The following is a 12,057-nucleotide window of genomic DNA, read 5'->3' on the forward strand; positions in this document are numbered from 1 at the left end:
AATCCACCTTGCTGCAGTTAAGAAAGATCAACACAAATCAAGCACTTAAATTAACCTCATAAATATTAACATGTCATACAATTAACAACACATACACATTTTCCTCAAATAAGGAATCTACAAAAATCTCCAACACATTAATGTCTCCACTGCACAAAATACAGTGGCATGTAACAAATTATCTTTCACTGTGGGAGATTATTGTGAACACAAACTGATGCAACAAGCAAATGTTCACCATGGTACTCTTTAAAAATTAAACACCAAAATGTAATAACGAACTTGTTCACAAAGAGAGCCATTTCTGAACACAAACCAAATATCCAATTAAGCATCAGTTTATCAAGAGGGATTCTAAACCTTGCAAATGCAGCTTCACAAATGTCCAGTAGATGAATAACTGTAACAGAAGTCTACATGTAGAACACAAATATCCACAAGGGGTTTCTGTTTCACATCCTACCATAGAATATTAAATAACTTACATTATCCCATAGCATATTACAGTCAAATCAACAGTAAAATACCTCTAAAACATGCTTGCAGCATAGTACTGTAATTTTCATGTAAGTTTGAGTAAATTTAATGGAATCACATAGTTTTAACAGTATTTCACAGTTTTAATAGAAACAGATGCAAAATACAGCAGACACAACAATTGGGAATTATTCAGACACTTTTCAGTCAGCACCATTTGGATATCATTGCTTTTTTCACTGTAAATCTCAAAGAAATGACTCAAGTCCTTCAGGCTGCTTTATCTTCTTTGTGAGATCAGTAAGATAGATAAACTATTCCATGTATTGGGATGTTTAAAGAGAGTAAGCCACAAAAATGTATATTTTAATTAAGCTATCAGAATAATACATGAAATAAATCTTTAAAACAAATTGGAAATATTTTAATTATAGTCTCAGAAAAAAGAATAAAGAATTTAACTAAGTCTGAAGTGAAACTGACAACAGTAGCTCAGGAGGCAGAGCGGGTTGTCCACTAATAAGAAGTTTGCAGGTTCGATCCAAGCTTTGACCAGAAAATACTGCTGTTGTGTTCTTGGGTGAGACACCTTACCCACCTTACCTGCTGGTGGTGGTCGGAGGGACTGATGGCACCAGTGCTTAGAAAAAGCCTCATCTTTGTCACAGCAATGCAGATGTACCAGTCCAGACTTTGTCTAACCATAAATGATTGATATCTGCCTAGATTTGTTTTGATAAATGTCAGATTCTTGTCAGCAAACTGACATAATGCCAGTGATCCTTTATAAAGTTAAAGTCCCATTAGTCATCATCACACACTGGTGAAGTTACATCTCAACATTTGACCCCTGCCTGTGAGGAGCAGTGAACTGCAGCAGTGGCTGTGCTCAGGAACTATTTAGTGGTTTAGCCCTCCAATCCAAGCCCTTAAAGTGTCAGTCAGGGAGGCATTGGGTTCCATTTATAAACTCTTTAGTATGACCTAAACCGATTTGAACCTTGATCTCCCAGTCCCAGGGTTGACAGTCTACCACTAAGCCACTGAGAAGGTGACCTAGTGGTAGAATGTTCAGTACAATATTTTATAATCTATAAATCATGTCTATGGTTTGTACTTTCCAGTGCTTTCTAAGTTTATTGTAAATCAGACCTTGCACGGTAAGCAATGTGTGAAAATCAGTAGAAATATTAGCTTTAAAGAACCCACACCTTGAACCGTTAACAGTTCTTTAAGGATGTGTCCAAATCCAGGGGCAGGATGCTAGTAAGGACGCATTTTGGTGTCGATGACATCACAGCGCAGCAACTAGTACTGTCCGAATTCCAAGAATACTCAGTTTCACATCCTCAAATGCATCCTTGCTCCACCCACATTTCGAGGATGGGTCTGTTGTATCCTCACAGAGCAAGGCTGTCCCAACATGCTTTGTGCGCCGGCTGTTGGATTTTTCACAAGGAAAATGTGGAAAGCTGCAAAGTTTTAAATGTAAGTTTGTTTAAAAAGTAGTGGTCGAAAACTAAAAAGCTTTAAGTGGTTCAGTTTATAGACAGTTTTCATTTGTATTTTTGTTTTTTGAATTACATTTTAAGTAGAAATCAGCCAGAACGAGCTTGTATAGCGGGTCCCGTAGTTATTCCGGTGTGTGTGTGTGTGTGTGTGTGTGTGTGTGTGTTTGTGTGTGTGTGTGTGTCTGTGTGTGTGTGTGTGTCTGTGTGTGTGTGTGTGTGTCTGTGTGTGAAATTACACTTGTCATTTGTTTTGGGGGACAACAGAGTGTTTTTATTAAGCATAGAGATGAAGAGTGAAGCTGTTTACACATGACCACAGTAGTTTATCGTGTGTTCTGCTGTAAAAAGTAAAGTTTTACATTCAGGGATTTACACAGTTGACACGTTTAAAGAACAAATAAAATAGTTTGTGTGAAGAATATAATTTTTATCTTCTCATGTGGATAAATGTAAAAATGTGTTTATTGCTTTTTCTGTCACCTGTGACCTCTGATTTTCTCTATTTAGGACTGCAGGTGTCCAGGGTGACCAGATGTCCCGCTTTGTATGCGACAGTCCCGCATTTTCATTATATTTTACACGTCTCGCAAATTGGGAAAATGTCCCGTATAACTGACAGACTCTCGGTAAATCTGGCATACGGGTTGTATGCTGCCAGCAGTGGCTGTTAATCAAACAAGGAGGTGGGACATTAACAGGTTCAAAGCGCTCATCCGCACAAACCCCCAAAACAAACCAGAAAAAAAGGAAAGGAGAGGGAGAGGAGGTGAGGAGAAATGAGCACAGAGTAAAAAAGTAATTGCTAATACAACAGTGACTGGGAGAGCATTTATTCCTGGGTAAAACCTTTTCATGGTGACTCAGATAGATTCTTTTGTGATATTTGTCAGAGTAATTTCTCTGTGTCTCACGGCGGGGAGTCCACCCGGCCCCGCCCTCAACTTCCCCACTCCTCACGCGGTCCCGCCCCAAAAACACGTTCTCCCGCCGGCGTCCCGTCAGCTCACTACAACCGGCGAAATGAAAGTAACATTTAGGATACGTCATAAAACTTATTGCTTAGCGTATACACATATCTTTCACAGGCATGGCTGACTTCTCAATCGTGATTACAATCAAATTCCACTGTCTCCTTATCAAAGAACGTGAAGATTTAATGAGCGAAATCATGTTCTGCATGGGACAGAATTAGCTCAGGAAGTGGAGCGGCATGTGCGGTAATCAACAGGTTGAAGGATCAATACCAACTCTGACCAGAAAATGCTGCCTCGTCTCTCAGTGCACCTCAGAGAAGGTGTGGCTACATTGTAGGCCATTCCCACCAGCATGTGGCTGGGTGGTTGAATGGATGAAAGAGTCCAAAACAAAAACTTCATTATAAAATGCATATTTGATCTAAAGATTACCAAACAATAATCTATACATCAACAGAATATTACAAATAACATAAATACTTGATAATAACTTTAGATTTTATAGATTTCCAACAAAAACTATGAGTTTCATTTTGTGACTTACTGACCAAATGTTTTAAAAAATCATGAAAAATACATAAATCATCATAAAATTACCAAAATATTCTCACATGGCAGTGTTAACATGCGGAATGATATGATGTTGTTTTGAAATCAGTAGACTCAAAGCTTTTTTGAAGAAAAATTGGTAAATATAACTCTTAGGGTCACAACAAAAATTAAAATATTCATAAAAAAATAAAGCTACTTTCTAAAATTAACAGAAAAATCTCAGATCACCATAGGTACATGTGGAATGTTGTAAATGGCTTATATTTACTGTATACCTAAAAAACTTTCTAACAAAAATTAATTACGTTGTTGTCCAACTGTACACAAAAACTGGCAAAAAATTAAAAATTCATTAAAAATCTATGCTTTTGGCCAGAAATCTCAAAATATTCCCAGATTACCTCTGTGATATGAATATTCTGCTTATATTTTTTAAGGATCATAACCATTACATTTTTCTTACGATAAAATAATATTTGCATTAGTGGCTATAAACAAAAATATGTCCTATAATTAAACACTAGGGGGAGCTCAAATCAAGACGATATTTTTTTTATTTCATAAACCACCTAAGAGTGAACTTTGTGGCTAATTACAAGAAGATTGTGAGAACAGAATTTGCGCTACAATTGCTAGCCTAAAAATGTATTTTCGTAAATATAAAGCGCAAACCTCTTCGTGGAGATGCGGCTTTCGTGACATAAGCTCTAGCCTATCCAGTTAACACAATCTGGAAATCTTAGCCTCTTACATGCAAATAGTGATTTTTAGAAAATTTTTCAAATTTGAAATTTTAAATGATCATAAACCACGCCCACTTTGATCAATCATTACCATATTGATAATGTAGTCTTAAGACTCTATAGTGATGACAGCCACTAAGTTCCGTGCAGATCCATTTAGCCGGTTCAGCAGTATAATTTCTTCCCAGTTATAGCGCCCCCTATTGTTTAATCAAGTTGAAAACCAGGACATACACTTGAATTGACATTAGGTATGGCTGTTATGAACAGCTTTGAAAAATGTCAAAATCTTTTGAAGTTACGCTAAAAAAACTTTTTCATTCCCAAAAAATTATTTTAAAAAATCATATTAAAAAAAATAAGCAAATTATCGAAAATCCCTTCACATCTTTTGGTCAGCCGCTCCTCCTCTCTTGTCAGGGAAAGTTGTGATGTGATTGAGTTTGACGGCCGAGAGGAGTTAACGAAAGTACGTTGGACTTACTATGCAAATTTCTACTAATTTGCATAAGTTTAAAACATTTTTTAAAATACTCATCAAAATTTGACTGACTCAATGAACACACTGGATGAGATCATTTGTTTTTTTACGAAAGAAATGGGGAGAAACATGCCAAAAATATTTTTGGGGTACCACAGCGCCACCTATTGGACAAAATTCAAAAAAATGTCTGTGGTTGTAGATGTCACTATAACTGATAAGAATTGTAATTTTCTGTATAGAATATGTATTTTTCATGAGTAAAAGGGCGAAAATTTTTAAAGCCTATAAGCCACGCCCACTTTTTAATCATTTTCAAAATATAGCTTAAGGGTCCGATGATTAACATATCTGCCAAGTTCTGTGGAAATCCATCAAGCCGTTTAGCTGAAACAAACTTTTTGACTCTTTAGCGCCCCCTATTGGTGAATCCAAACAAAATGGGGTAGATAGGGCTTACCGCTCATCCTTCATAAGGGTCTAGAGTCTCATCAATTTATCTTGAGAAATGGTGAAGATACCATCAATTACCACATGTGCTAGCTAGCGCACTGATTTTGACATGGTGTCATTAGCCCAATTTTCAATATTTCTGCATTTTTCTTCATCACAACAACTTACCTTAGTCCACAGATAACATGTACGAAGGTTGAAGTTGATTCGACGAAAAATGTCGAATAGGTGATTAAAACTAAGTTTTGCATTTTTTGCGATCTAGCAAAAAATCTAGTTAGGCGGAAATGGGCGTGGCCAATACAAAAAAGATGGAGAATCAATCAAGGATCATGTACATATAAAGTTTTTGACTGTAGGACCTACGGTTTGGGAGCTAGTACCTCAAACGTGTTGACCTCCGCAATAGCGCCACCTAGGTGACGCGGGGTCCAAATTCTCGAATCTGAGTAGCGGGCAGGATTTTCTATCAGACTGCCATGTCAGATTTTCCCTGGCAATTTCAGGCTCTTGCGCCCATACAGACACAGCGGAGAAGAATAATAATAATAAACTAGAACTGCAAGCAGTTATCAACGGGTTCCAAGCCCCCAGCGCCAGTCGCCCACCCGCCCCGCCCTCAACTTTGCCAGTCCTCACGCGGTCCCGCCCCAAAAACACGTTCTCCCGCCGGCGTCCCGTCAGCTCACTTCAACCGGCGCAATGAAAGTAACACTCAGGATACGTCATTAAACCTGCAAAGCCTATACACATATCTTTCAGAGGCATGGCTGACTTCTCAACCGTGATTACAATGGAATTCCACTGTTTCCTTATTAAAGAACGTGAAGATTTAATGAGTGAGATTATCAAACAATGATCTATACATCAACAGAATATTACAAATAACATAAATACTTGATAATGTCTTTAGATTTAAAAGATTTTCAACAAAAACTACGAGTTTCATTTTGTGACTTACTGACCAAATGTTTTAAAAAATCATGAAAAATACACAAATCATCCTAAAATTACCAAAATATTCTCACATGGCAGTGTTAACATGCCGAATAATATGATGTTGTTTTTAAATCAGTAGACTCAAAGCTTTTTTGAAGAAAAATTGGGAAATATAACTATAAAGGTCACAACAAAAATTCAAATATTCATAAAAAAATAGTGCTACTTTCTAAAATTAGGAGAAAAATCTCAGATCACCATAGGTACATGTGGAATGTTGTAAATGGCTTATATTTACTGTATACCTAAAAAAAACTTTCTAACAAAAATTAATTACGTTGTTGTCCAACTATACAGAAAAACTGGTAAAAAGTTAAAAATTCATAAAAAATCTATGCTTTTGTACAGAAATCTCAAAATATTCCCAGGTTGCCTCTGTGATGTGAGAATTCTTCTTATATTTTTGTTGGGGTCATAAATGTAAAACTGTACTTACAATAAAATAATATTTGCATTAGTGGCTGTAGACAAAAATATGTCCTACAATTAAACACAAGGGGGAGCTCAAATCAATACGACATTTTTTTTCTTTCATAAACCACCTAAGAGTGAACTTTGTGGCAAATTACAAGAAGATTGTGAGAACAGAATTTGCGCTACAATTGCTAGCCTAAAAATGTATTTTCGTAAATATAAAGCGCAAACCTCTTCATGGAGCTGCGGCTTTCGTGACATAAGCTCTAGCCAATCCAGTTAACACAATCTGGAAATCTTAGCCTCTTACATGCAAATTGTGATTTTTAGGAAATTTTTCAAATTTGAAATTTTAAATGATCATAAACCACGCCCACTTTGATCAATCATTACCATATTGATAATGTAGTCTTAAGACTCTATAGTGATGACAACCACTAAGTTTCGTGCAGATCCATTTAGCTGGTTCAGCAATATAATTTCTTCCCAGTTATAGCGCCCCCTATTGTTTAATCAAGGTGAAAACCAGGACATACACTTGAATTGACCTTAGGTATGATTGTTATGAACAGCTTTGAAAAATGTCAAAGTCTTTTGAAGTTACGCTAAAAAAACGTTTTCATTCCCAAAAAATTATTTTAAAAAATCATATTAAAAAAAATAAGCTAATTATCCAAAATCCCTTCACATCTTTTGGTCAGCCGCTCCTCCTCTCTTGTCAGGGAAAGTTGTGATGTGATTGAGTTTGACGGCCGGGAGGAGTTAACGAAAGTACGTTGGACTTACTATGCAAATTTCTCTAATTTGCATAAGTTTAAAACATTTTTTAAAATACTCATCTAAATTTGACTGACTCAATGAACACACTGGATGAGATCATTTGTTTTTTTACGAAAGAAATGGGGAGAACCATGCCAAAAATATTTTTGGGGTACCACAGCGCCACCTATTGGACAAAATTCAAAAAAATTTCTGTGATTGTAGATGTCACTATGACTGATATGAATTGTAATTTTCTGTATAGAATATGTATTTTTCATGAGTAAAAGGGCGTAAATTTTTAAAGCCTATAAGCCACGCCCACTTTTTAATCATTTTCAAAATATAGCTTAAGGGTCCGATGATTAACATATATGCCAAGTTCTGTGGAAATCCATCAAGCCGTTTAGCTGAAACAAACTTTTTGACTCTTTAGCGCCCCCTATTGGTGAATCCAAACAAAATGGGGTAGGTAGGGCTTACCGCTCATACTTCATAAGGGTCTAGAGTCTCATCAATTTATCTTGAGAAATGGTCAAGATATCATCAATTACCACATGTGCTAGCTAGCGCACTGATTTTGACATGGTGTCATTAGCCCAATTTTCAATATTTCTGCATTTTTCTTCACCACAACAACTTACCTTAGTCCATAGATCACATGTACGAAGTTTGAAGTTGATTCGACGAAAAATGACGAATAGGTGATTAAAAGTAAGTTTTGCGTTTTTTGCGATCTAGCAAAAAATCTAGTTAGGCGGAAATGGGCGTGGCCAATACAAACTACGTGCAGAATTATCCAAGGATCATGTACATATAAAGTTTTTGACTGTAGGACCTATGGTTTGGGAGCTAGTAGCGGAAACGTGTTGACCTCCGCAATAGCGCCACCTAGGTGACGCGGGGTCCAAATTTTCGAATCTGAGTAGCGGTCAGGATTTTCTATCAGACTGCCATGTCAGATTTTCCCTGGCAATTTCAGGCTCTTGCGCCCATATAGTTTTAGCGGAGAAGAATAATGAATAATAAATAATGAAAAATCCGTAGAAAAACAATAGGGTTCCCTGCCCTTTGGGCTTGGAACCCTAACTAGAACTGCAAGCAGTTATCAACGGGTTCCAAGCCCCCAGCGCCAGTCGCCCACCCGCCCCGCCCTCAACTTCGCCAGTCCTCACGCGGTCCAGCCCCAAAAACACGTTCTCCCGCCGGCGTCCCGTCAGCTCACTTCAACCGGCGCAATGAAACTAACACTCAGGATACGTCATTAAACCGGCAAAGCCTATACACATATCTTTCAGAGGCATGGCTGACTTCTCAATCGTGGTTACAATGGAATTCCACTGTTTCCTTATTAAAGAACGTGAAGATTTAATGAGTGAGATTATCAAACAATATCTATACATCAACGGAATATTACAAATAGCATAAATCCTTGATAATGTCTTTAGATTTAAAAGATTTTCAACAAAAACTATGAGTTTCATTTTGTGACTTACTGACCAAATGTTTTAAAAAATCATGAAAAATACACAAATCATCCTAAAATTACCAAAATATTCTCACATGGCAGTGTTAACATGCGGAATACTATGATGTTGTTTTTAAATCAGTAGACTCAAAGCTTTTTTGAAGAAAAAATTGGGAAATATAACTATAAAGGTCACAACAAAAATTAAAATATTCATAAAAAAATAGTGCTACTTTCTAAAATTAGGAGAAAAATCTCAGATCACCATAGGTACATGTGGAATGTTGTAAATGGCTTATATTTACTGTATACCTAAAAAGCTTTCTAAAACAAATATTAATTACTTTGTTGTCCAACTATACAGAAAAACTGGTAAAAAGTTAAAAATTCATTAAAAATCTATGCTTTTGTATAGAAATCTCAAAATATTCCCAGGTTGCTTCTGTGATGTGAGAATTCTTCTCATATTTTTGATGGGGTCATAAATGTAAAACTGTACTTACAATAAAATAATATTTGCATTAGTGGCTGTAGACAAAAATATGTCCTACAATTAAACACTAGGGGGAGCTCAAATCAAGACGACATTTTTTTTGTTTCATAAACCACCTAAGAGTGAACTTTTTGGCAAATTACAAGAAGATTGTGAGAACAGAATTTGCGCTACAATTGCTAGCCTAAAAATTTATTTTCGTAAATATAAAGCGCACACCTCTTCGTGGAGCTGCGGCTTTCGTGACCTAAGCTCTAGCCTATCCAGTTAAGACAATCTGGAAATCTTAGCCTGTTACATGCAAATAGTGATTTTTAGGAAATTTTTCAAATTTGAAATTTTAAATGATCATAAACCACGCCCACTTTGATCAATCATTACCATATTGATATTGTGGTCTTAAGACTCTATAGTGATGATAACCACTAAGTTTCGTGCAGATCCATTTAGCCAGTTCAGCAGTATAATTTCTTCCCAGTTATAGCGCCCCCTATTGTTTAATCAAGTTGAAAACCAGGACATACACTTGAATTGACCTTAGGTATGGCTGTTATGAACAGCTTTGAAAATTGTCAAAATCTTTTGAAGTTACGCTAAAAAAACTTTTTCATTCCCAAAAAATTATTTTAAAAAATCATATAAAAAAAAATAAGCAAATTATCCAAAATCCCTTCACAACTTTTGGTCAGCCGCTCCTCCTCTCTTGTCAGGGAAAGTTGTGATGTGATTGAGTTTGACGGCCGGGAGGAGTTAACGAAAGTACGTTTGACATACTATGCAAATTTCTACTAATTAGCATAAGTTTAAAACACTTTTTAAAATACTCATCTAAATTTGACTGACTCAATGAACATACTGGATGAGATCATTTGTTTGTTTACGAAAAAAATGGGGAGAAACATGCCAAAAATATTTTTGGGGTACCACAGCGCCACCTATTGGACAAAATTCAAAAAATTTTCTGTGATTGTAGATGTCACTATGACTGATAAGAATTGTAATTTTCTGTTTAGAATATATATTTTTCATGAGTAAAAGGGCGAAAAATTTTAAAGCCTATAAGCCACGCCCACTTTTTAATCATTTTCAAAATGTAGCTTAAGGGTCCGATGACTAACATATGTGCCAAGTTCTGGGGAAATCCATCAAGCCGTTTAGCTCAAACAAACTTTTTGACTCTTTAGCGCCCCCTATTGGTGAATCCAAACAAAATGGGGTAGATAGGGCTTACCGCTCATACTTCATAAGGGTCTAGAGTCTCATCAGTTTATCTTGAGAAATGGTGAAGATATCATCAATTACCACATGTGCTAGCTAGCGCGCTGATTTTGACATGGTGTCATTAGCCCAATTTTCAATATTTCTGCATTTTTCTTCATCACAACAACTTAGCTTAGTCCATAGATCACATGTACGAAGTTTGAAGTTGATTCGACAAAAAATGATGAATAGGTGATTAAAAGTAAGTTTTGCGTTTTTTGCGATCTAGCAAAAAATCTAGTTAGGCGGAAATGGGCGTGGCCAATACAAAAAAGATGGAGAATCATCCAAGGATCATGGACATATGAAGTTTTTGACTATAGGACCTACGGTTTGGGAGCTAGTAACTAAAACGTGTTGACCTCCGCAATAGCGCCACCTAGGTGACGCGGGGTCCAAATTTTCGAATCTGAGTAGCGGTCAGGATTTTCTATCAGACTGCCATGTCAGATTTTCCCTGGCAATTTCAGGCTCTTGCGCCCATACAGACACAGCGGAGAAGAATAATAATAATAAATAATAAATAATAAATAATGAAAAATCCGTAGAAAAACAATAGGGTTCCCTGCCCTTTGGGCTTGGAACCCTAACTAGAACTGCAAGCAGTTATCAACGGGTTCCAAGCCCCCAGCGCCAGTCGCCCACCCGCCCCGCCCTCAACTTCGCCAGTCCTCACGCGGTCCAGCCCCAAAAACACGTTCTCCCGCCGGCGTCCCGTCAGCTCACTTCAACCGGCGCAATGAAACTAACACTCAGGATACGTCATTAAACCGGCAAAGCCTATACACATATCTTTCAGAGGCATGGCTGACTTCTCAATCGTGGTTACAATGGAATTCCACTGTTTCCTTATTAAAGAACGTGAAGATTTAATGAGTGAGATTATCAAACAATATCTATACATCAACGGAATATTACAAATAGCATAAATCCTTGATAATGTCTTTAGATTTAAAAGATTTTCAACAAAAACTATGAGTTTCATTTTGTGACTTACTGACCAAATGTTTTAAAAAATCATGAAAAATACACAAATCATCCTAAAATTACCAAAATATTCTCACATGGCAGTGTTAACATGCGGAATACTATGATGTTGTTTTTAAATCAGTAGACTCAAAGCTTTTTTGAAGAAAAAATTGGGAAATATAACTATAAAGGTCACAACAAAAATTAAAATATTCATAAAAAAATAGTGCTACTTTCTAAAATTAGGAGAAAAATCTCAGATCACCATAGGTACATGTGGAATGTTGTAAATGGCTTATATTTACTGTATACCTAAAAAGCTTTCTAAAACAAATATTAATTACTTTGTTGTCCAACTATACAGAAAAACTGGTAAAAAGTTAAAAATTCATTAAAAATCTATGCTTTTGTATAGAAATCTCAAAATATTCCCAGGTTGCTTCTGTGATGTGAGAATTCTTCTCATATTTTTGATGGGGTCATAAATGTAAAACTGTACTTACA

This window comes from Nothobranchius furzeri, chromosome 3 (genome assembly GCF_043380555.1).
Source record: "Nothobranchius furzeri strain GRZ-AD chromosome 3, NfurGRZ-RIMD1, whole genome shotgun sequence".
Classification (NCBI taxonomy): Eukaryota; Metazoa; Chordata; class Actinopteri; order Cyprinodontiformes; family Nothobranchiidae; genus Nothobranchius; species Nothobranchius furzeri.